Source organism: Aquarana catesbeiana, linkage group LG12 (assembly GCF_042186555.1).
Source record: "Aquarana catesbeiana isolate 2022-GZ linkage group LG12, ASM4218655v1, whole genome shotgun sequence".
In the NCBI taxonomy this organism is placed as follows: domain Eukaryota; kingdom Metazoa; phylum Chordata; class Amphibia; order Anura; family Ranidae; genus Aquarana; species Aquarana catesbeiana.
The window spans coordinates 234467184-234492673 of NC_133335.1; the positions used below are offsets into that span (position 1 = coordinate 234467184).

A 25490-nucleotide genomic window follows, 5' to 3' on the forward strand; every position below is an offset into this window, starting at 1 on the left:
CTCGCAGTCTCCGCTCTAATTCATTCTAAAGGTGTTCTATCAGGCTGAGGTCAGGACTCTGGTGCACAGTCATGTTGGAACAGGAAGGGGTCGTCCCTAAACTGTTCCCACAAAGTTGGGAGCATGAAATTGTCCAAAATGTCTTGGTATGCTGACGCCTTAAGAGTTCCCTTCACTGGAACTAAGGGGCCAAGCCCAACCCCTGAAAAACAACCCCCCACCATAATCCCCCCTCCACCAAATTATTTGGACCAGTGCACAAAGCAAGGTCCATAAAGACATGGATGAGGGAGTTTGGAGTGGAGGAACTTGACTGGCCTTGCACAGAGTCCTGACCTCAACCCAATAGAACACCTTTGGGATAAATTAGAGCGGAGACTGCGAGCCAGGCCTTCTCGTCCAACATCAGTGCCTGACTTCACAAATGCTCTTCTGGAAGAATGGTTAAACATTCCCATAGACACACTCCTAAACCTTGTGGACGGCCTTCCAGAAGAGTTGAAGCTGTTATAGCTGCAAAGGGCGGAGCCAACTCAATATTGAACCCTACGGACTAAGACTGGGATGCCATTAAAGTTCATGTGTGTGTAAAGGCAGGCGTCCCAATACTTTTGGTAATATAGTGTACATCTGGGGTGCATGTGGACAGGATGCGGCTGCAAGGAGGTAGCAGGAGATCAGCAGCACTGAGATATAACAAAGGCTCAAAAAGAAGACTAATGATAACATAATAGTAATGTCCTCCTCCATGCAAAGCCCCTTTAGTTACAAAACGATATACAAAGCAAATAGACACACAAAAAAAACATTTATTATTGCCCTCAATGGCAAACACTGAAGAATATCTGCTTATTGTAGAAAAATGAAAATCATCCACTTGATATTAATATATGGATTCCAATCCGGGGCCAACAACACCGCAGAACAATCTGTGAACATGAAACCGGCTCACAGATTTTTCTTCCTCCTTCTTCTAGAGACCGAAAACACGACTCCACATCAATCACCGTCCAATCTCGATCCTCGTTCACAATAATAGCACATTAAATTGTAATGTTCTATAATAATAATAAGATATTTACGGTATATAATAATAAGATATAACAATACCACATCTGATAGTAATATTCTATAATAATAATAATAATAATAATAATAATAATAATAATATATAATAGTAATATAAAATACCATGCCTGGTAGTAATGTTCTAAATTATTATTACTAATAATAATAATAATATATTTATATAAAATAATATATATCAATGCCATGCCTGATAGTAGCATTCTAAAATAATAATATTAATAAAAATATATAATAATACCACATCTAAAAGTAATATTCTATAATAATAATAATAATATATTTATACAATAGTTATCTATAACAATACCATGTCTGATACTAATGTTCTAAATTATTTTTAGTAATAATAATAATAATAATAATAATAATATTAATAATAATATATTTATATAATAATAATATATAATAATATCATGCCTGATAGTAATATTCTAAAATAATAATAATAATAAAAATATATAACAATACCACATCTGAAAGTAATATCCTAGTCTGGTAGTAATGTTCTAAATTATTAATCATAATAAGATATTTATAATAATAATAATAATAATAATGTATAATGCCACATCTGATAGTAATATTCTATAATAATAATAATGTCATTATTATTTATATATTTATTTATATAATATGATATAATAATATCACGCCTGGTAGTAATGTACTAAATAAAATGTTATTATTATTATCATCATCAATAATAATAATAATAATAATAATAATAATAATAATAAATGTATATAATAATAATATAAAATAATAATACCATGTCTGATAGTGATATTTTATAATAATAAAAATAATAATGCATTTATATAATAATAATAATAATAATATAGAATAATACCACACTTGATAGTAATGTTCTAAATTATTATTATTATTATTATTAGTATGATTATTATGATTATTATTATTAATAATGATAATAATATATTTATATAAAAATAATAATACATAATAATGCCATGTCTGATAGTAATATTCTAAAATAATAATAAAAAATATATAATAATACCACATCTGAAAGTAATATTATATAATAATAATCAAATATTTATATAATAGTAATATATAATAATACTACGTCTGGTAGTAATGTTCTAAATTTATAATAATATTAATAATAATAATAATAAGAAGAAGATATTTATAGAATAATAATAATAATATATAATTCCACATCTGATAGTAATATTCTATAATAATAATAATAATAATAATAATGATAATAGTAATAATAAAAATAATAATAGATTTTATGTATATAATATTTAATAATACCACACCTGATAGTAATGTACTAAATTATTTTTATTATTATTATTATCATTTATAATAATAATAATAAATATATATATAATTATAATATAAAATAATAATAATTATATTAAAAACATGTCTGATAGTAATGTTCTAAATTATTATTATTATTATTATTATTAATAATATTATATATATATTATATATATAATTACATTTTATCACTTCATTCGAGGAGACGATGATATGTACTACATTACATGGACTTTGAAGGGACGTAGTCATCTACCACGTATATCCTAATCGCAGCGTGTCCTAAAGCAATACTACATCTGTATTGTGTCTGATTTACACTACTGAGCTCTGGAGTGGCATGTGGCAGACGCTCTTTGAGGCTCCATTTATATCTGAAATCGAGGTTTTGCGCTTTTTTTGCATTTTCATTTTATAATGTTCTTGGAGCGATACCATTCGCTTGAATAGGCTGCCATCTACTCCAAAAAACATGCCAAAGTAGCTCCTCTGCCCTTTTTTGGTCCCGACTTTGGTGCATTTTTGAATAGCATATTTTTGCACATTTTTTGGGGCGTCTTGTCCCATTTCTTTAGCACGTTTTGAGGTGCTATTTATGTTTAATACGCGTGGGCGCATTTTTAGCGCGTTTTCTAGGCTGTTCCAAAATCATGGTGAACATGATTCAGGTGTGGACGGAGGGGGGGGGGCCTGAGGCTCCATTCATATCTGCGCATTCCACGTTCCGTTTTTGCATGCGTTCATGGAACATGTGGTTAAAAAAAAAAAGAAAAAAAAACGTGCATTGCGCTGGTGGCGCCATTCATTGTTAATGGCATCTTAAACGCAGCCAGCAAATGTGCATTTTAACATGTGGAAAAACATGCCAAAACGATCAGTAGAAAAAAAAATTGCAAAGCCCAAATCTTCTTTTACGCATTTGTCGCTCATAGGGCAGGGGCAGCCCATTCGATTGATTAGTAAAAAATAATAAAATATATCTGCATGCAGGTGAAAGCGCGCCTCGCACTTTTTCGGCGCGGTGCATTGCATTGGTGAAAATTTTTTACACATTCTGTTAAGGCGCCCCATTCAAATGAATGGGCTGGCAGTGCAACAAACTATCGAAAAAAAAAAAAAAGAACACGCGTCAGTCTGATAACGCAGCGCACCGCCGCGCACGGTAGTGCGTCACAAGGCGTGGTGGTGATCTGCAATGCATGTGCTCTGGAGCTGGGTTGCCTGTGTGTATTGGGGTGCAGCAAATTTGAGTGGCGCACATATAATGTGCGTTGGGTGATTTGCGTGATGCAGCGCGGCAGAAAAGTGCGAGCCCAGCCTGGGTTAATACGTGCGAAGGCTCATTTTGTTCCCAGCCGCTTTAAGCGGACGCACGGTAAGGTAGAGAAGTGGCCCACACAGAAATTAGAGAAGGTGAGTGATATATGAACCATCCTCTGCGCCGGGAAGGAGCGAATTAAAGGCGCTTGGAGAGGAGGATAAGAAGGAAGGAAAGTGGGATGGGGGGAGGGGGGGGTATCTGGAGACGACACTTGTTTGGCACGATCAATGGAAAATAAAAAAAAGCGCACAGAATCAAAAAAAAAAAAATCTCTTTAAGAGCAGCCGGTGGGGATCTGCCAACAAAAACTAATTTGTATTACTGAGATGAGTGAGAGTGTAGAAGACAGACCGCTGGGGTGGGGGGGGGGGGAACGCGGGCGAGAGGAGGAAGTGCTGCCAGTGACACTGAAAACACCCCAACATTCACACTTTGATTTCTTGCTTTTTGTCACAATGTAGGCCACGCCCACTGCGCTATACCATGGACTAGTCACTTTTTATTCACAAAATCTTCCGTTAGTCCACTGTACGGGACCCCGCGCTTTGGGGGCCACCTAAAACAAAAGAGAAAGATCCAAATTCTCCTCATTGTGTCCTCAATTGATTCTCCTCTGTTCTCATTTATATCATATTCATAACAAAGTAACAAAAAGAAAACCACACCGGAAAATTGTAACCAACCCGCCAAACGTTGGACAGAAGAAACATTGTATCATTTATTTATAGACTGAGATGTCGGTGGTGAACCCTCTGCCAGTATGAGATGCTCTTCCCAACAATCTCATCATGGTGGTGTGACCTCACTCAACTTCGGGTTCATATAAAAAAGAAATGAAAAGCAGCACAGGGATGGTGGGAACCCCTCATAATGGGCACAGCAGGCATACAGACCTGGGTACTCAGCACAGGGATGGTGGGAACCCCTCACAATGGGCACAGCAGGCATACAGACCTGGGTACTCAGCACAGGAATGGTGGGAACCCCTCATAATGGGCACAGCAGGCATACAGACCTGAGTACTCAGCACAGGGATGGTGGGAACCCCTCATAATGGGCACAGCAGGTGTACAGACCCGGGAACTCAGCACGGGGATGGTGGGCACCCCTCATATCGGACACAGCAGGTGTGCAGACCCAAGAACTCTGCACAAGGATGGTGGGAACCCCTCAAAATGTGCACAGCAGGTGTACAGAACTGCGAACTCAGCACAGGGATGGTGGGAAACTGCCATTCTGCACCTTGACAGTGAGGTGTGAGGTTGCTGGTTCCTTTGCTCCTGTGCTTCTAGAGACCAGGGGCTAGAGTTGCTTCTCTGCCCCAAGAGGAATGCTGGATCCTGGGGAGGACCCTGGTGGGGGTCCTCTGGATAGGCCTGTGACTAGGCTTCAGCCTGTGGAAGATACTGGGCCTGGCCCAAGGAGAGATGAGTCCCTGTCTGCCTTTAGAGAGCATTGTTGGTAAGCTGAAATGAACTGAGAAAGAAGAGGAGAAATTGTTAGTTTTGATGGCTAAATTTAGGAAGAAAAACTGATTTGTGTCAAAGTATACAGTAAGAAGAGACCAGCTCTGAGGCCTGAGTTGAAGGACTTGGAACAAGCTGTGAGGAACAGTTTAGCCGAATGAGAGGAGGAGCCGCTTCCTGAATTGAAAGTGAACCCAATCAGTGAGGAGATGAAGGTACCGACAGAGTCAGCAGAGAGTGGGAAAGTGGGCCCGGAGGATGAGCCCAGTTGTTTAACACCTCAGGCATCTGCTGAGCCCTCAATGGCGGAGGCCTCTGTGCCCCTCCCTCTGCAGCAGCAATATGGAACATCTGAGCAGGAGGTTGAGGGAGGTACCGGCATGCTGTAGTTCATCACTAAGCTGGAATCTCCTTTGGGTGTGGATTCCTCAGATGATGGACACCATTCCTCACCCTGTGAAGAGAGGCCTGTGGAGAGAGCAAGATTCACCATGAAGTCTGCAGCAGCTGGGGGGAAGTCCGATCCCACCGTCAGCCATGACATTGCAAAGGTAACAGCACAGCAAGCAGGTACAGTGTGTGTGTGCAGGATGGTGATGTGGACTCTATTAATGACAATGGGCTTGCTGAGGGTTGTAGTACACTACGGGCAGTCAGCCCAGACCCATAGAATGTACAGCATGTAATGCAGTCTGAATTACCTGCTGAAAACAAAGCTTCAGATGAAATTGGTGAGAGTAACTGTAAGCTTCTGGGGGAAGAGTCTACAGAGAGGAGCGCCATTGACAATACACTGACTTTGCCTGGACCAGACACAGCGGCTGTTCCTGAGAATGGTGGAGGAGATGCTGTAGGCAGTAGTGCTACAACTCTTCAGGAGTCTGCAACTGTTCTTGCACCCAGGAAAGAAGCTGAGTGTTCAGAGCAAAGGGAGAGGGCAGTTCTCACCTCTGTTAGTCCAATGACTGCTATCCCAGCTGAATCAGACTCTCTGTCAGCTGGTTTGATTGTGTCTAAGGACAAGACTGCAATTGGTGTGTCTGTAAGGAAAACTTATGCTGGTGTTGCTGCTACAGGATCTGGGAAGGGGGTGCAAGCAGGGAAAGAGCATGGAAATGTTTTATCTTCCTCCCTGTTTAAAAGGAGGAATGTGTTGTGCAGCTTAGAAGGGAGGGTGGGGGACTTCCTCCGCATAGGAGGGCAGTGGTGGATAAGATTCTGCAGATGGGGTTTAGGCCCGCGGATATCTTTGCCCTGATCAGTCCGGCCGGTTCCTATGAGTACGATTTGTCCTTTATCCGTCCGGAGTCTTTGGAAATATTTTGGGAAAAATATGAGAAATATGAGCAAGTGTGTAGGGGCCTGCCGGACTGCAGAGGGCTCATCCCCAAGCTTGTATCACGCCAGCCACTCATTAAAATGGTGACAGTTCTTGTCCGCAATGAGTCCATACCACAAGGGGATTTATCTGTATGGTTGAGGAGGTATGGAGATGTCCTGAGCCCCCTAAAGATGATTTTGGATGATCGGGGAATATGGACGGGGGGGTGGTCTGTGCAGTTAAAAAGTCAATGACAATGTCGTCCAGCATTTGCCATGCTTAGCTTTCCTGGGGAGGGACAGGCTGTCCATCTTCTACCCGGGCCAGCCAAAGCTATGCAACAAGTGTGGAGATAAAGGGCATCTTGCATCCTCCTGTCCGGTGATAAAGTGCTCTCTGTGTCAGGGTGTAGGACATTTGGCAAAGGATTGGAACATTATAAGGTGCAATCTGTGCAATGCGGTGGGACATCGTTACGGTCAATGTCCTGAGGCAATGCACAACAAGCCTGAGCTCATGAGAGAGTACTCCTGCCTGTAAATGGAGGATGCTCAGAACTCAGCAGCTGGGGTGCCCGTGATTCCATCTGAGTCTGTGCCAATACCCAATATGTCTGTCTTCCCAGTCTGTGGTGCCCCAGTCTGTGCGTTTACCTAGTGTGCCCGTGTCTTCCAGTCTGTAGGTAAGGTATCAGTTACCGAAAATGTGTCCAATACTTCTATGTCTTCCAAAATTGCAGAGGCAGCAAGAGGTGCTGAGGCAGGTGCATCAAGTGCAGTGCGAGTCCCCCTCCCTCTATGCTGCAAGGTTTCTGTTGAGGATCGTGGGGTGCAGAGGAGTGGGGAGGATGGTGAAGAGGCTGGCCTAGTGGTAGGTAAAGGAAGGGAGAGTGGAGAGAAGGGGAGGGTAGGAGTGGGGAAGCTGTTGATTTCAGTTTGTCTAAGGATGATGTGGAATGGTTGAAGGATAAAAGGAGGAGGCTCAAAAGAAAGAAAAAAAAGAGGTACCGTTACCTTAAGTCCTAAGGTTTTGCCTTTGGCAAATAAGTTTGAGGTCCTGTCAGATGATGACGATGAATGGGACTCGTTGAGTATGGCATCCTCTATGTATGATGAGTGCCAGGGTGCAATGAAGCGTGCTGGTTCTCCAGGGAGAGGGAGTAGTCAGGCTAAGAAACGGCTGCCTCAATTACCCTAATGGCAGTTCCCACTCCGTTAAAAGTGGCAACCAATACACGACAGCACAGGGTTCACTTTTCAGTGAGGTAATAGTCAGAGTAGGTTTTTTTTAAAGGGAGACTCTGCTTTTTCAGTACCTGTGTGTCAGGCATTGAAGTTATCTGATCACTGTATTCTATCTGTGATTCTAAATGCCTCAGACATGCCACCTAGGGGGAGGGGTATCTGGAGATTGAATTCGGCCATCCTGGAAGACGAGAGAGTAAGACAATCCTTTTGCAACAGTAAGTCAAAATGGTCGGAGCTTGTAAAACAGCAGACTGTTGGGCTTTTCAAGGCCATAGAAAGAAAGAAGCAGCAAAATAAGTACATCACCTACCAGTGTTTGCGGAGGAAACTTGACCGCCTTGTTTCGAATGGAGGAGATTCTGGGACGAGCTCTGAGGTGAAGCTACTCCTTAGGAGACATCAATATGACCGGCACGCCTCTTTGGTTCAGGAGAGGAGAAGTTTTTTCTGTATGTCAGTTTTGTTTGCATTCTGCCAGTTTCTCTCTATACCAGGGTCTATAGTTGTTTCTTCCAGCTGTTATGGGGGAACAGAATAAACCTTGTCAAAAGGAATGTGACTTACCTTCCTAGGCGGGAGGGTGGTCTAGGGATGATCAACCCTGTAGTCTTTTTCTCTCTGATGTTTGTAAAGTACAATCTTGGTAACATGTTGGCAGAGAGACCGCCTGGGTGGGTGGGTATTTTCCAGTGCTGGTTTAGGCCCTTTCTGCAAGACTGGGAAAATGGTGGGCCAGTGAAAAGCCTGAGGGTCAAGCATGATAAGCTCCTGGCTTATGTTGCCCCGTGTTTAAAAATGCTTCGGCAGTGGCAAGTAACAGCAGGAGAAGTCAGATCTCTTGCAAGGAAACTTCTTGAGTAGCGGATAATGAGCCACCAAAAGAAAGCTCTACCCGCGGGAAAAAAAGGACGCCAGTCCCGCCTGGGCATAGCATCGCACGACCGCGCAACTGTCAGTCAAAGCGAGCCACTTTTTGTGAGCCACTGGCCTTAAGGGATTGCCCAAGCCTGGTTTTGGGGGTGGGTTTGCGATTGATTAATTTGGAGAGAATCCCAATGAAGTTTAGGGATCAGGCTTGGCTTGCCTTTCATGGGAAACTATATGTGAAGGGCAACTTGAAGTTTCTCTCCATGAGTGATCGGGGCTCCCCGAGAGTGGAGTGTGAAGGAGAGGTGCAGTCCATGGATCACTTTCTACTTCAGTGCCCTTTTAAAATAGAGGTGTACAAGAGGGTGGGGAGGGCTCTGAGTATACCCTTCCTCCCCCATATGAGTTATGCAGAGTGGGTGTATGGGGCATTCCAGACTCGTCGGGATTATGATTTGGAAACACTTTTTTAAGTTAGTCTAGTAGTCTGTTATTTCACGTGGAGTGCACAGTGTCAGGTATCCTTAGTGAGTAAAATCCTCCCTGTCCAAGTGGTGATGCAGGATATTCTGGGTGAGGTTGAAAAGGACAGGTGGCAGCAGGAGGCCTGGATAAGGGCGTGGAGGAATATCAGGACTCTGTAGCTGCTGCCTGTTGATCTCGGGGTGTGCAGCTTTTCTTTGTATTCTTGTTTCACTCCCCTAGATTTTCAGATCAAATATATTTTTGATAAAAGACTACATGCATGGTGACGGTGATGTTCCTTAGTCTGGCTCTCCTGTAGGGATTATGTTGTGCGCAATTTGGTTTGCACCATTTATTATGTTCTTGTTTTTTTGTTTTGTATAGTCGTATTCAATTATTTTGAAAATATGTTTTATTTTCTTATTATGGTTTTATTGTATATAAGTTGTTGTTTGTAAGAATTTTTAATAAACAACATTAACCCCTCATAATGGGCACAGCGGGTGTACAGACCCAGGAACTCGACATAGGGAGGGTGGGAACCCCCAATAATGGGCTAGTAACACATAGTAAAATTGGATTGGAGGGTAGTAAGATTGGACTGGAGGGTAGTAAGATTGTATCGGAGGGTAGTAAGATTGGATAGGAGGGTAGTAAGATTGGATTGGAGGGTAGTAAGATTGGATCGGATGGTAGTAAGATTGGATCAGAGGGTAGTAAGATTGGATTGGAGGGTAGTAAGATTGGATCAGAGGGTAGTAAGATTGGATTGGAGGGCAGTAAGATTGGATAGGAGGGTAGTAAGATTGGATCAGAGGGTAGTAAGATTGGATCGGATGGTAGTAAGATTGGATCAGAGGGAAGTAACATTAGATTGGAGGGTAGTAAGATTGGATCAGAGGGTAGTAAGATTGGAGTGGAGGGTAGTAAGATTGGATAGGAGGGTAGTAAGATTGGATCGGAGGGTAGTAAGATTGGATTGGAGGCCAGTAAGATTGGATTAGTGGGTAGTAAGATTGGATAGGAGGGTAGTAAGATTGGATTGGAGGGTAGTAAGATTGGATCGGAGGGTAGTAAGATTGGATCAGTGGGAAGTAAGGTTGGAGGGTAGTAAGATTGGATCAGTGGGTAGTAACATTAGATTGGAGGGTGATAAGACTGTTGGAAGGGTAGTAAATATAGCAGCTCATCATGCACACCAATCAGAATTCAGCTGCCGTTTTGTAAGATGAAGAAAGACACCTGACTGGCTGATGCCAATCCCCCCTGCATTGATGGGGGGCTCAGCTTCTCCTTCATATTCCATGGTTCCCCCCTCGGATTTTCCGATATGAAGATCGCTCTCAGACAACTGCTGACACAGAGCCGTGAAGATGAAATATCTCGGCGCTCCCAGGCCAAGCCTTGAAATTGTCCACACGTTATTGTAATAGCTCTTTTGGCGCCCGTACGCGCTCCATTTTTCTTCTTTCTGATCAAAGCGCGTCTGTAGATGAAATGACTTCTGGATGTAGAATTGAGGCTTGTATGATAGTTGTGTCAGTTTACGAAGAGCGCTCTGTGTATACAAGCGAGAAATTGTTTCCATAAGGAGACGGTTTAAAGTTTTAAGAGTTTTAGGCTTTTTTAGTATTTTCCTGACATTTCCTGACACCAAAAAAAAAAACCAGAGACTCCTCCTGACCTTAAAGAAGAGCTCCGGTTAGAGAGAGGAGCCGGAATAAGCACAGGATTGCAAATTCAGTCTAAATGTGAAATATTTTGGTTATGAACAGAATCATGGAATAAGTAAAATGTTTTTTGTATCACATTTGGGGAGATTTCCCTTCACTTCCTGTCCTGTAGACATAACATGAAGTGAGAAAAAATGTCTCCAAAGTGAGAGACATCCCCTCCCCCATTGAAGGAAGGAAGAAGGAGAAGGAAGGGAGGAAAGAAGGAAGGGGGGAGGAAGGAAGGAAGGAAGGAAGGAAGGAAGGGGGAGGGAGGGAGGAAGGAAGGAAGGGGGAAAGGAAGGAAGGAAGGAAGGAAGGAAGGAAGGAAGGAAGGAAGGAAGGAAGGAAGGAAGGAAGGAAGGAAGGAAGGAAGGAAGGAGAGGAGGAAGGAAGGGGGAGGAAGGAAGGAAGGGGGAGAAGGGAAGAGTGGAAGAAAGGGAGAAAAGAAGGAAAGGGGGAAAAAGGAAGGTGGGAAGGGAGGAAGGAAGGAAGGAAGGGGGGAAGTGAGGGAAGAAGATAGAAGTGTGGGAGGATTCAAGTAAAAAAAATAGGAAGGAAGGGAAGGGTGAAGGAAGAGAAGAACAAAGGATAGAGGGAAGTAGAAGGAAGAAAAAGAGGAGGGAATGAGGGGGGGGGGGCGGAAGGAAGAGAGGAAGGAGAGAAGAATGAAAGGAGGAAGGAGGAAAAAAATAAGGGAAGCTGGAAGGATAGGAAAAAGAAGGAAAAAGGATGGAAGGGAGGGAGGATGGAAGGAAGGAAGGAGAAAGGAAGGAAGGGGGTATCAAAGGAAGGAGAATGAAGGGAAAGAGAAGGGAGAGAACAAGGGAGGGAGTACGGAAATAAGGGAGAGAAGGGAGAGAGGAAGAAAGGCAGAAAAGAAGGAAGAAGAGAAAAAGGACATAATGAAGGGGGGAAGGAAGAAGTGAGGGAGGATGGAAGGAAGAAAATGAGAAGAGAAGAGAAGAGAAGGAGGAAGGAAGAGAAGAACGAAGGACAGAGGGAAGTAGAAGGAAGAAAAAAAGAAAGGGGGGGTGGAAGGAAGGAAGAACAGAGGGAAGGAGAAAGAAGGAAAAAGGTAAGGAAGTAGAAGGGAGGCCGAAAGGATAGGAGAAAAAAGGAGGAATGGAAAAGGAAGGAAGGAAGGAAGGAAGGAAGGAAGGAAGGAAGCAAAAAAGGAAGGAAGGAAGGAAGGAAGGGGGGAGGTGAGCGAAGAAGATAGAAGTGAGGGAGGATTCAATTAAAAAAAATAAGAAGGAAGGGAAGGGTAAAGGAAGAGAAGAACAAAGGATAGAGGGAAGTAGAAGGAAGAAAAAGAGGAGGGAATGAGGGGGGGAGGCGGAAGGAAGAGAGGAAGGAGAGAAGAATGAAAGGAGGAAGGAGGAAAAAAATAAGGGAAGCTGGAAGGATAGGAAAAAGGAAGGAAGGGAGGGAGGGAGGATGGAAGGAAGGAAGGAGAAAGGAAGGGGGTATCAAAGGAAGGAGAATGAAGGGAAAGAGAAGGGAGAGAACAAGGGAGGGAGTACGTAAATAAGGGAGAGAAGGGCGAGAGGATGAAAGGCAGAAAAGAAGGAAGAAGAGAAGAAGCACATAATGAAGAGGGGAAGGAAGAAGTGAGGGAGGATGGAAGGAAGAAAATGAGAAGAGAAGAGAAGGAGGAAGGAAGAGAAGAACGAAGGACAGAGGGAAGTAGAAGGAAGAAAAAAAGAAAGGGGGGGGTGGAAGGAAGGAAGAACAGTGGAAAGGAGAAAGAAGGAAAAAGGTAAGGAAGGGGAAGGGAGGCCGAAAGGATAGGAGAAAAAAGGAGGAATGCAACAGGAAGGAAGGGAGAGATGGAGGATGGAAGGAAGGAAGCCAGGAAAGAGAAGGGAGAGAGGAAGGAAGAGGAGGGAGGGAAGAAAAGAAGGAAGAGGAGAGCAAGGAAGGAAGCTATGAAGGAATGAGGGAAGGTGGGGAAGGGTGAATGAAGGGGGCAAGAGAAGAAAAAGGGAAGCGGTGAGAGAGGACGGAAGGAAGAGAAGAACGAAGGATAGAGGGAAGGAAAAAGAAGGAAAAGAGAAAGGAGAGAGGGAGGAGAAGAAAGAAAGAAAGAAAGAAAGAAAGAAAGAAAGAAAGAAAGAAAGAAAGAAAGAAAGAAAGAAAGAAAGAAAGAAAGAAAGAAAGAAAGAAAGAAAAGGGAGGAGAGGTGAAGGGGGGATGAAGTGAAGAAACAAGAGGTAAGAAGGAAGGGGGGAAGGAAGGAATGAGGAAGGAAGAATGGGAGGAAGGAAGAGGTGAGCAAGGATCTACTACATTGGTTTGATAACAAGCACAAGTTTATTACGAAGAACAAGTAACTGACCCGTATTCCTATGTCTCACTATCAGGACGAGGAGGTTCCTCAGTTTTTTGCTCCATCTTGGGACCAGATGAACGGCGTGGATTTTGCCAGTAGTCTGACCTTTCAGAACTTGGAATTTTATGTTCTTTTTGATATTTTTTAAACAAATCTATTTTGATTTAATTACCCAAAAAAACTCCTGGCAGGGGAAACCATCCTTCTGCACACAGGGGTTGACTAATGTTCCCTCTGATCCGGCTCGGCAGAACCTTCCAGCGAGGAATGCGGCGTGCGTGTCATCAATTTCTCTTTTTTTGTGTTCTTGAAATATTCAGACTTCCATTTAGAAATGTAAATGGAATCGCACAGATTGGAAATTGTAACGCTGTCCCTTTTTCTAATGATGATCAGCCGAGACAGGCCGAAGAAAGATCGAATTATCGCCAGTCTGCTTAGATAAGGTACAGCAGCGGCACGGCTGCAGTGCACATGGTCCCCCTCCCCCCGGAGAATGAAGTATTAGAAGGAAGCTGTCTATGACCGTACTAGCTTCTGCTCCTATCAGCAGCAACATATATTCTTATAGCTTCCGATCAAAAATAAAGGTGACTTCAGATTCAAGGAGGTGGAAACTGAACGGCATTTACTTTGCTAAAGCACTGAACAGTCAACATTTATTTTATTGGAAAAAAAATACTTGTTTTCTCTTTTTTCTGTCATTTTTTTTTTCTTGGTGCTCCTGCTGTCCAGACTGCCATCTCATCTGGCTTAAAGGATAACTCCACTTTCGTGGGAAAAAAAAATTGCAAATAAAGAAAAAAAATCTAGCATATATATTGGCAGCATGCTGGCTAAGTGGTTAGTCCTTCTGCCTAGCAGCACTAGGGTCATCGGTTCAAATCGGTCCTGAATAAATTGACTCCTAGTATGTATAAATGTGAGTTAGGGACCATAGATTGCAAGCTCCATGAGCGCAGGGACTGCCACGTTTTACAGCAGGGGCAAGGGGTTAAGAAAATGAAGTGGCGATCCAGGTACAAGCAAACAAGTGATTCATCACCAATTAAAATATTAAGCTATGAGGTGGATTTGCTAAAGGCAAATAGACTAGACATGTGCAATTAGTTTCGTTCCGAATTTGTTTTCTTTCGGAAATATCCAGATTAACGAAAACCCGTTTAACGAATTTTTCCAAATATTAGTAAATTCAAAAATTCGTAAATTTGAATATTCGTAAATTTGAAAATTCGAAATTCGAAAATTTGGAAATTCGAAAATTCCAAATCCGAAAATTCAGAAATTCGAAAATTCCAAATCCGAAAATTAGGAAACCTGAAATTCCAAAAGTCCAAAATTCAAAAATAAGAACGAAAATTCAAAAAAACGAAAATCTGAACGAAAATCCAAAAATGCAAAAATCTGAAATGATAACTAACTAATAATAACTTAACTATTACTAACTATTAAATTATAGGTATTGGAATTTCCTTTCAAATTTGGCTGTTAGTCAATGTAACAAATACGAATTTATCCGAATTTACAAATTGTCAGAAATAACGCATGCCGTATCTAAACGAATTGAACTTAAAGAATTAATAATATTAAATAACAATAATAATAATAATAAAAACGTTTTAATATTGTTATTATTATTATTTATTATTAATTTGTTGCGTTCCATTTGTTTAGATGCGGCATTCGTTATTTTCGGATGATTCATAACTTCAGATAAATTCGTATTCGTTATGTTCACTAACAGACAAATTTGAAAAGAAATCCCAATACCTATAATTTAATCGTTATTATTAGTTAGTTAGCTATTATTTAGAATTTTCAGATTTTCATTCTTTGAGATTTCTCGGATTTTCTGATTTTCGAATTTCTGAATTTTCTAATTTTCGAGTTTCTGAATTTTCAAATATAATAATTTCAGAATTTTCGAAATTTCCGAATATTCAAATTTCTATTTTCAAATTTCCAATGATCAAATTGATACATGGGGCCACCACTAGACCTCTTCCACCAACCACCTCCCCCCATTCAGCCTTCACAATCACCCTAGGTATAATAGTATGGATTGTTTGCCGCCCCACCCCCCAAAAAAAACACCAGCCGCCACTGAAATCAACCCCTAAAAGTTCCCATCTACACTGCATGAAATGCATGGAGGCAAGACAAGGAGATCATTTGCAGGGATCAATAATTTATTCGATTTGTAATCGAATGGAGAATGCACCATTTGCTGGTTTATATACACGTGTCTCAATTGTGTATTTAGCATCATATAGCAGCTTACCAATTCATAGATGTGGTGGCTGCATTCGTTTTCCTTTTTTTCAGGACATTTTTCCTTTGCTTTCACCTGGTGATCCTGCGAATAGCACACTTTGGGGTTACATTACTAAAGGCAAATAGACCATGCAGTTGCGCTCATTCCTCCCAGAGTTACGTGGATGTGGTAAATTTTCACTTTGCAAAGAATACCCAATCAGGTGCAAGGAAAAGAAAAAAAAACATAATTCTTGCCTGCACATGGTTGGAAGATCAGCAGAACTTATGTCCCTGGGTGGCTAAGCTCATTTCTCCATTGTATCAATGGAGGAAAACCACAGTTGTTACACAGAGTGGACTTCAAACATATCTACCTTTGTTCACCTCCATTACTTGGTCAATGATGGGATAAGTGGTGTAGCACCCTCACAGATTAGTGCAGGTTGTTAGGTACACTTAGTTAGCTCCTCTGTAATCAGTGGACCTGGGGTTGATTGTTCTAACCTGCTCTGTGCTGCTGCTCTGAATACTTCCCACTGCATTCTAGAGGACTATAGATTCATAGTGGGAGGATAATTGGAGTGGGCAAACTGAATATTTATGGAACTGCAGCCAATTCCTGGTGAGGTGTGCCCAGTAGATGGTGGTGGAGCCCATAAATAATCTTAGGCCTGAGACAGGAGCAGCAGTGTTCCTTGGTCCAGTCCTGCTGGAGGAGAGTCCTCTGCCCCGGGACATGATTTCTGGAGGCACCATCTAGAAGACATTGAGGTCCCAGCTGAGGCTTAAGCTGGGGGTGGCTATTCGCAAAAATGTAGTCCTGGAGCTCGTTTGCCTCGGGAGAAACTCACTGGAGGGTACCAGGAGGAAGTTGGGGGAAAGGTGTCCAGCTGTCCTATGGTGGTGTGAGTTCATATCTCCCTCACTGGAGAGTGAAGGAGGAAACCGATGATCCTGTGGCCATGTGAGTAAATGGAGCAAATGGTTTTGGGATATTCCATGCTCCTTTCCCACCCTACAAGTTTCTTTGTCCTAATGAATCCCTAAAAAGACAACCCTAGACTGTTCCTTCGAGCCAGTGGAAGCTTGAAGAAAATGCTGTGTGTCTGGCTCTATGTGTTCTAAGGTGAAAGGGAACAAGGTTTTTTCGGGGGTGCTCTACAGTAGTTTGCCCAAGAAAATATAACATTGTTTTTGCTTCCAGTTCAAAAATGTAGTCCTGGAGTTCGTTTGGGTCTGGAGAAGCTCACTGGAGAGTACCAGAAGGAAGTTGGGGGAAAGCTGTCCAGCTGTCCTATGGTGGTGCGAGTTCATGTCTACCTCACTGGAGAGTGAAGGAGGAAACCAATGATCTTGTGGCCATGTGAGTAAAAGGAACTTAGTGACTGTGTGCAGTTTTTTTTTTTGGTCTTCTGGGAAAAGTCCTAGTCACCTGTCAGCATTAGAGACTCTGTGGGACATTTTTGCGTAGCTCAGCAAGCGAGAGAAGAGTCCTCAACGTCTTCAGTTCTGTAGTTTTGGGATATCCTATGCTCCCTTCCCACCCTCCAAGTTTCTTCGTCCTAATAAACACCTGAAAAGACACCCGTAGACTGTTTCTTCAAGCCGGTGAAGTGTAAAGAAAATGCTGTGTTTTCTGGCTCTATGTGTTCTAACTAAGGTGAAAGGGAACAAGGCTTTTTTCGGGGGTGCTCTACAGTAGTTTACCCAAGAAAAGATAACATTGTTTTTCCTTCCAGTTCAAAAATATAGTCCTGGAGTTCGTTTGGGTCTGGAGAAGCTCACTGGAGAGTACCAGAAGGAAGTTTTGGGAAAGCTGCCCAACTGTCCTATGGTGGTGTGAGTTTATATCTCCCTCACTGGAGAGTGAAGAAGGCAATCAAAGATCCTGTGGCCATGTGAGTAAATAGAATTTACTGACAAGTCCTAGTCACTTGTCAGCATTAGAGACTCTGTGGGACGTTTTTGCGTAGCTCAACAAGCGAGAGAAGAGTCCTCAACGTCTTCAGTTCTGTAGTTTTGGGATATCCCATCCTCCCTTCCCACCCTCCAAGTTTCTTCGTCCTAATAAACCCCTAAAAAGACACCCGTAGACTGTTCTTTTGAGCCGGTGAAGAGTGAAGAAAATGCTGTGTGTCTGGCTCTATGTGTTCTAAGGGGAATAGGAACAAGGCTTTTTCAGGGGTGCACTACAGTTTTTTACCCAAGAAAAGATTACAATGTTTTCACTTCCAGTTCAAAAATATAGTTCTAGAGTTCGTTTGGGTCTAGAGAAGCTCACTGAAGAGTACCGGGAGGAAGTTGGGGTAAAGGTGTCCATCTGTCCTATGGTGGTCTCTGTGTTCTAAGTAAGGTGAAAGGGAACAAGGCTTTTTCGAGGGTGCGCATCAGTAGTTTACCCAAGAAAAGATAACATTGTTTTTGCTTACAGTTCAGGAAGTGACAAGGACAAGACATTTTTGGCAGGACCAGCAGATATTTTGCGTAAAAATGTTCTTATCCTGGAAAAATAAAATGAAAGCACCCGCCACATCTAAGGACCAGTCAGCTGCAACATCTGACATCTTTGTTCTTGGGTATAAGATATGCATTAAACGGTACATTGACTTGATTTTCCAGTCTGCAGGCTGTGTATTGAAGCTGTGGAGTTTCCAGCCACCGAGTAGGAAAGAAGTCATATCGTGTTTCCCTGATTCACCTTCCAGGGCCGTGTAAAAAAATAAAATCTTTTTCACACGTTTGTGAGCCGGAGCACGGCCTTGGCGCCCTCCGCGTCTTTTATTTGGGAACGGCACTGGGAGTGTCGGGCTGAGAATGGATCCATGTGTGATTTTCGGAAGCTGACGGTCTATTTATAAGATCTCGGCAATTTTCAGGTATTTGATGGCACTTAAGAGCTGGTTTAGGGAACGGAAATTCTCATTGACTTTTTATTGATGGAGTTAACAGCCAGCCGTGTGGCTCAGTTTTCGGAGACCTCGAGGGCAGAGCTTTGGATGATTTTTACTATTTTAAAAGTACTGGAAAAAAAAAAAAAAAAGACTCTGGTGTCAAAAATTCTATAAATGACAAAAATGTCCTCAGCAGTGTTTTGGTGCCACTCCTAAAATTCCAAACCAGATCACTGGATGCCGTATAGAGATGTCATTAACCCTTCCTTGGTGAATGGAAATATAGGCCCCGCAGGTGAACTTGGATTGTCTCTATACACAGGAGAAAAATACTTAAAGTAAACCTGTTGCATCATACTTTATTTCCAGCAAACATGACTGTGTAGGAGCAGACCAAGGAAGGTGCTTGTAGATACCTAAAGAATCATACCAACTAGGGCGTTACTAATCCCTGTTACCTGTGAAACTGGCCCCGAGTCTCAATCAAGGTGCCCCATGTCTCAGGCTACAAGTGAAGCTATAGCTACCTTCTCTATGTCAGATGAACAATCCTGGACAACCTACACTACATGACCAAAAATATGTGAACCCCCTCCAGTTTACTGAAATCAGGTGTTTCCTAACCTCAACTCTACACTACAGAACACCTTTGGGATGAATTGGAATGCCAGTGGTGATCCATGTCTTCTCATCCAACAACAGTACCTGACCTCACAACTGGGCACTAATCACCAGCGACAATCTCCAAAATCTTGAGGAAAGTCTTCCCAGAAGAGTGGAGGATGGGGGGCAACTCTAACTCAATGGTCATGGGGTAGGGCCATATCAATGGCCATGGTTTTGGAATTGGATGTCCAACAAGCTCATATAGGGAAGATGTGTGGAGAAACTTGAGTGTACGCCACAGAGACCTGACCTCAACCGTACTGAACACCTTTGGGATAAATTAGAATGATGCCAAATAGGAGCCAGGTCTTCTCATCCAACATCAAGCCTTTCCTTGCAGACTCATGACTAAAAAAAATCTACCATTAATGGTAATTCTGCATTTAAAGCACACATCTATGAGTCCAAGAAAGGGTCATCTTACTCCAAACTGATACACTATACCCAATCTATATGGACATCACTCTGAATTATTGAGTTCAGGTGTCCCTAGTAAAGGGTCCTGTTAATACTCCATCATACAAAGACATTGTAGACCAGCCTTTTTCAATCAGGGTGCCTAGGCATCCTGGGGTGCCTTGAGGATTCTTCAGGGGTGCCTTGGCAAAATGCCTAAAAATGTATCAAAAATTGTATACAAACCAGTAGGTGGATCATGTCTGCCTTTTAGGTACACAAAGCCACAGGTTTTCATTATGAACCATTACGACTTTCTAGACACTGGAATTCTAACAACCAATGATGTCATCAGATGATAAGGAGGAAGTCTGTTGCCCCCACAGCATCCTTGTTTGACCCTCCTTTGCCCCTTCTCCCTCAGCACTGGGGTCGCATTAGATGCCAGAGAGAGAAATTGAGGGAGAAGAGAAACATTGGAATACTAGTCACTACCAGTGTACAAAATTATATTTGCTTTGGAAGATTAAATCACCTCTAACATTGGGTGTCCTACATGTGGATGTTGCTGCGTTATGTAAAAATGTTAGAATAGCTTTTTACATTTTTAAGGGTGCCTTGAGATTGTCTATAATTTTAAAGGGTGCCTTGACTGAATAGAGGTTGAGAAACACTGTTGTAGACAATTATGCTCTTCCAACCTTGTGGTAACAGTTTGGTGAAGACACTTTTCTGTTTCAGCATGACTGTGCTGTGTGTACAAAACCAGCTCCATAAAGACATGGTGTGACCAGTTTGGTGTGGAGGAACTCGAGTGTCCTGCACCGAGCCCTGGCCTCAACCCTACTGAACACCTTTGCGATAATTTGGAATACCAATTGTGAGCCACGACTTCTCATCCAACATCAGTACCTGACCTCACAAATGGGAACAAATTCACACAGACACTCTCCAAAATCTTGTGGGATGTCTTCCATATTAACGGCCATGGGGGGGGAGCAACTTCAAAATTAGTGGCCACAGAAGGAGGGTAACTCCATATTAATGGCCATGGTGGGGAGCAACTCCATAAAAATAGCCACGGGAGAGGCGGCAAATCCATAGTAATGGCCATGGGGGGGGGACTTCCTATTTGTGGCCATGGGAGGGGGGCAAATCCATATTAATGGCTACGGAAGAGACGGCGTCTCCATACTATTGGCCATGGTGGGGAGCAACTCCATGATCATGGTGAGGAGCAATTCCACAAAATGGTCACGGAAGGGGGGGGCAAATCCTTAACAATGGCCATAGTGGGGGCAACTTCCTAATAATGGCCATAGGATGGGGGGGGGATCCATAATAATAGCCATGGAGAGGAACAATTCCATATTAATTTTCATGATGTTGAAAATGGATAAGCAACTCATATAGGTTATGATGGTCAGGTGGCCACAAATATAGAGTACCTGTTCCCTTGTAGGTTGGACCTGCAAGATGTCACTGCCATTGCTCCCTTAATGTGGAGTGAGATTCTGCAGCATTCTGGACCAGTGAAGGAGTGACAGCCGTTATGGGAAGTGGTTACTTTATATAATGACTCGGCCACCAACAAAGTGTTGCCAGCAGCGGGATTGCCCAACTATTATAAGCCTTAGAAAGGGTCGGAGTGCCAACTGCTTATGTCTAGGGGAGCAATTCTCATTCTACCTAACAGGGACTTTCCCTCCCCCCAAGAATATATTAGAAGCTTCTTGTCTGGTGCTAGAGGCCATATTGCAGGTAACTGGGCTGGCTCTCTACCTCCAGGGGGGGTACTAAGGGAGGGGGAGGAGCACCGGGCAGAAGTTAAAATAGGCGAGAGAGTGAGGGTGGGTGGACAATGAGAAAAAGGAGAGTAGAAAAGGAAATGAGCTCTCTTTGCTGTGAGACGCTGCAGGTTTTCATGCTGATGCCATTGACTTTAACAAGACCCAATAGCGCCAGATCTGTGAAGGGACCCACAGACAAGCTATGGAGCATGCAGGTGTGTGGTCAATACTAAGCGTGAACAAATTATCCAAAATAGGACTTTTTTTGAGGTCATGTCCACTGCTCACCATGTGAAAGTTATAAAAATGTGGAGGCTGCATTTTCAATCTTGAGTGCACTGGCCCTTTAAATGTAACATGTCGATCACATTTCCTTACAGCCTGATTCAATCCGAAATACACTAATCAGCCATAACTTTATGACCACTGACAGGTTAAGTGAATAATGTTGGATTATCTTGTTACAAAGGCATCTGAAGGTGGGTGAGATATATTAGGCCACAAGTGAACATGTTGGTTGTGTATGGGGCTGTGTAGCCACAGACCGATCAGGGTGTCGTTGCTGACCCCTGTCCACAGCCAAAATGTTGGGGGGAGTATGGGGGAGGGGTCCTGTGTTATAACGGGGGTGGTATGGGGGAAGGGGTCCTGTGTAATAATAGCGGGGAGTATGGGTGGAGGGCTCTGTGCAATAATAGGGGGTAGTGTGGGGGGAGGGTTCCTGTTTAATGATGAGGGTAGTATGGGGGAGGGGTCTTTTGTAATGATGGGGGTAGTATGGGGGAGGGGATCCTGAGTTATAATGAGGGTAATATGGGTGAGGGGTCCTGTGTAATGATGGGGTAGTATGGGGGAGGAGGTCTTGTGTAATGATGGGGGTAATATGGGGAGGGATCCTGTGTTATAATGGGGCTATTATGGGGGAGGAGTCCTGTGTAATAATAGGGGGTAGTATGTGTAGGGGGTTCCTGTGTAATGATGGGGTGGTATGGGGGGAGGAGGTCTTGTGTAATGATGGGGATACTAGGGGGTAGTATAAGGGGAGGGTTCCAATGTAATGATGGGGGTAGTATGGGGGAGGGGTCCTGTGTAATGATGTGGGTAATGTGGAGGAGGGGGTCCTGTGTAATAAAAGGGGGTAGTATGTGGGGAGGGTTCCTGTGTAATCATGGGGATATTATGGGGAAGGAGTCTTGTGTAATAATGGGTGTATTATGGGGGAGGGGGTCTTGTGTAATAATGGGGGTAATATAGGGGAGGGATCCTGTGTAATAATAGGGGGTAGTATGTGGGAAGGGTTCCTTTGTAATGATGGGGGTAGTATGGGGGAGGGGTCTTGTGTAATGATGGGGGTATTATGGTGGATGGGGTCCTGTGTAATGATGGGGGTAGTATGGGGCAGGGGTCCTGTGTAATTATGGGGGTAGTATGGGGGAGGGGGTCTTGTGTAATAATGGGGGTAATATGGGGGAGGGGTCCTGTGTAATAATAGGGGGTAGTATGTGGGGAGGGTTCCTGTGTAATGATGGGGGTAGTATGGGGGAGGGGTCTTGTGTAATGACGGGGGTATTATGGGGGAGGGGTCCTGTGTAATAATTGGGGTAATATGGGGGAGGGGTCCTGTGTAAAAATAGGGGGTAGTATGTGGGGAGGGTTCCTGTGTAATGATGGGGGTAGTATGGGGGAGGGGGTCTCGTGTAATAATGGCAGTATTATGGGGGAGGGGGTCTTGTGTAATGATGAGGGTATTATGGGGGAGGGGGTCTTTTGTAATAATGGGGGTATTATGGGGAGGGGTCCTGTTCAATGGTGGGGGTAGTAATGATGGAGGTAGTATGGGGGAGGGGTCCTGTGTAATGATAGGGGGGGGGGAGTCATTTTTTTGCCCAGAGTCCAATCAATTTTAAAGCTTGCCCTGGGTGGATCGAACCACAGAGCGCAGCGGGGGCTGGGCATTCAACTCTCTCCTTTCAGCAGAGCGAAGATCGGCAACTGTCACTTTAAGAACAGACTTCGCCATTCACCGTAACCTCGTGTTCTGCCTTTCCTGATCTCTACATAAATAATATCCCATCAAGATGTCCCATATTTCCTCGCTGTAGATGACACATGTGATCTGAACACTCTCTGATTGCTCACAGCTGGTTTAAATAATAATAATAATAGAATTTTAAAAAATCAGCGCTGTGTATGGAAAGGTGCGCGTCCCCGAGGTATATCCTCTTACAGAATGGAAATCAAAGCGTTCGCCTTGTATTTCGCGTTCCGCGTTGTCTTAGCTCCTCTTGTGAGATTTTAATTGCCCCGTGTATTTTCACAGTCTGCTTTTCAGATCACTGGTGAAAAAAAAAAAAAAAAGGAATAAGAAAAAGAAGGGGCAGAAAATCGTTTCTATGGAAAGAGAGTCAGCCACCCACAGAGTCTGCGCCCCACGCTCATCGGAGAATTATCATAAAGCCGAGCCTTACTACAGAAGGAAATCGCATTACCCGCCGCACATCTGCTATTGGCGGGATGAGAAAACGATGACTAGATCCGATTGTGTCTACATTGCGACAGTTGATGTTTCCATAAGATAATCGTCTCCGTTCCTGGGAACAATGGAAAATGTTGGAGGAGATCTTCAGATTAAAGGAGACTCATAGCGGGGAAGGAGCGAGGACGTAAACTCTCTGTCTGGAAATCATGGCTGCCATGCTGATCCGTGGCTTCAGTCCTTCCTAAGAAAACTGGGGGTTTCTGTCTTCACCGGCAGCAGATGGTCCATAAGGGGCGTAGGGGCGCCGCCCCCCTCATCTCCATGTGGGGGTGCCGGACGCATAGATTTCTACAAGTTTTTTTTTTTTCCCGAAGCACAAGATTAGAGCCTGAGGCTCTAATTGGCTTCAAAAAAGGTTGGGCCACGGGGCGCAGTGAGCCCACCCACTTGTGACATTAGCGAATCAGTATTCGCTATTGTCTTCTGGCCTCTCCTCTTGGCCAACCAGGACAGGAAGCGGGTCTTAAGACTGGATTTCCCGGGAGGAGAAGCTGGGGAGGCCACGACCTGGATGGGGTAAGTGCGGACCTGGCGGGGGGGGTGTTTGTTTGCCCCCCCCAAAAATTGAGCACCGGTCTCCACTGGTCTTCACGCTGACTCTCCCAATCTGCAAAGGCAGCCAGGTAAATCACTTGCCGAAATCTGCTGCCAAACTTGTGCTGTGTCCAATCACAGCACGGGTTGGGTGGGGAGCGTATGCACAGGGCTGCTGTTAGAAACAGGGCCCTATACAGCCTACCCTTGCATCAGGGTCCCCAGGGAGAGGATCCCTTGCATCAGGGTCCCCAGAGAGCCCCCTCTTGCATCGGGATCCCCAGAGAGCCCCCCCTTGCATCAGGGTCCCCAGAGAGCCTCCCTTGCATCAGGGTCCCCAGAGAGCCCCTCTTGCATCGGGCCCCCTTAGAGCCCCCCTTCCATTGAGGTCCCCAGAGAGCCCCCCTTGCATTGGGGTCCCCAGAGAGCCCTCCCTTGCATCAGGGTCCCCCAGAGAGGCCCCCCTTGCATCAGGGTCCCCCAGAGAGGCCCCCTTTGCATCAGCGTCCCCAGAGAGCCCCCCTTACATCAGGGTCCCCAGAGAGCCCCTCCTTACATCAGGGTCACCAGAGAGAGGGCAGGCAGTGAGAGATGATATAATCTCTCTGCTGAACGCGGCTGCACAGTGAGGGCGGAACAGTGGTGTTGCAGGGTGGGTGGTGAGAGATGATGTCATCTCTCTGCTCTCTCACTCTCCCGTGCTGCCTGCCCGCTCTCCAGCTCTCCCGTGCTGCCCGTCGCATTCGCGGCCTGGCTGCAGAGAGGCCACAGTCCGGTAGTGGGCCGCAGCCCTGTGGTTGGGGACCCCTGCAGAGACTCGGGGCTATGAACCCCAGATTGGGGGCTACAGCCCCAAAAGACACCCCCTAGCGATGCCACTGCTCATGAATATTCAAAGATGATGTGAACCACATCAACATAACCATCTATGAAATTTGTTTGAAATTAGTTCCGTCCACCATCGAGTAGAGTGAGTGAGCGATTTTTATACAAATGTGGAAAAAAAATCCCCAAGCTATTATATAGAAATAAGTAAAAGTACAAAATTTTAAGTGTATACAGAAGGAAAGAGAGCTGCTACCACACTAATTATATTAATAGAAATGGAAATATAGTGAAGTACTCTACATAATAAAATATTACAATGCCCAAAATACTGTATATACACACAGGTGCATCTCAATAAATTAGAATATCATCAAAAAAGTTAATTTATTTCAGTAATTCAATTCCAAAAGTGAAACTCATATATAATATATTTTTATTTATATGTATTTACTAGGGATGAGCTTCGTG

The 25490-nt window shown here is 43.8% G+C and overlaps 1 long non-coding RNA gene across 1 annotated transcript; it reads right to left on the reverse strand.

Annotated features, from left to right (window-relative positions):
• Positions 1-791: 791 nt before the first annotated feature.
• On the reverse strand, positions 792-13617 carry LOC141114369 (uncharacterized). The gene is made up of 2 exons (XR_012236898.1): positions 13129-13617; positions 792-1058 (listed from the first exon to the last, which is right to left on the reverse strand). It is a non-coding gene; the product is annotated as an uncharacterized lncRNA (long non-coding RNA).
• Between the last annotated feature and the right edge of the window lie 11873 nt (positions 13618-25490).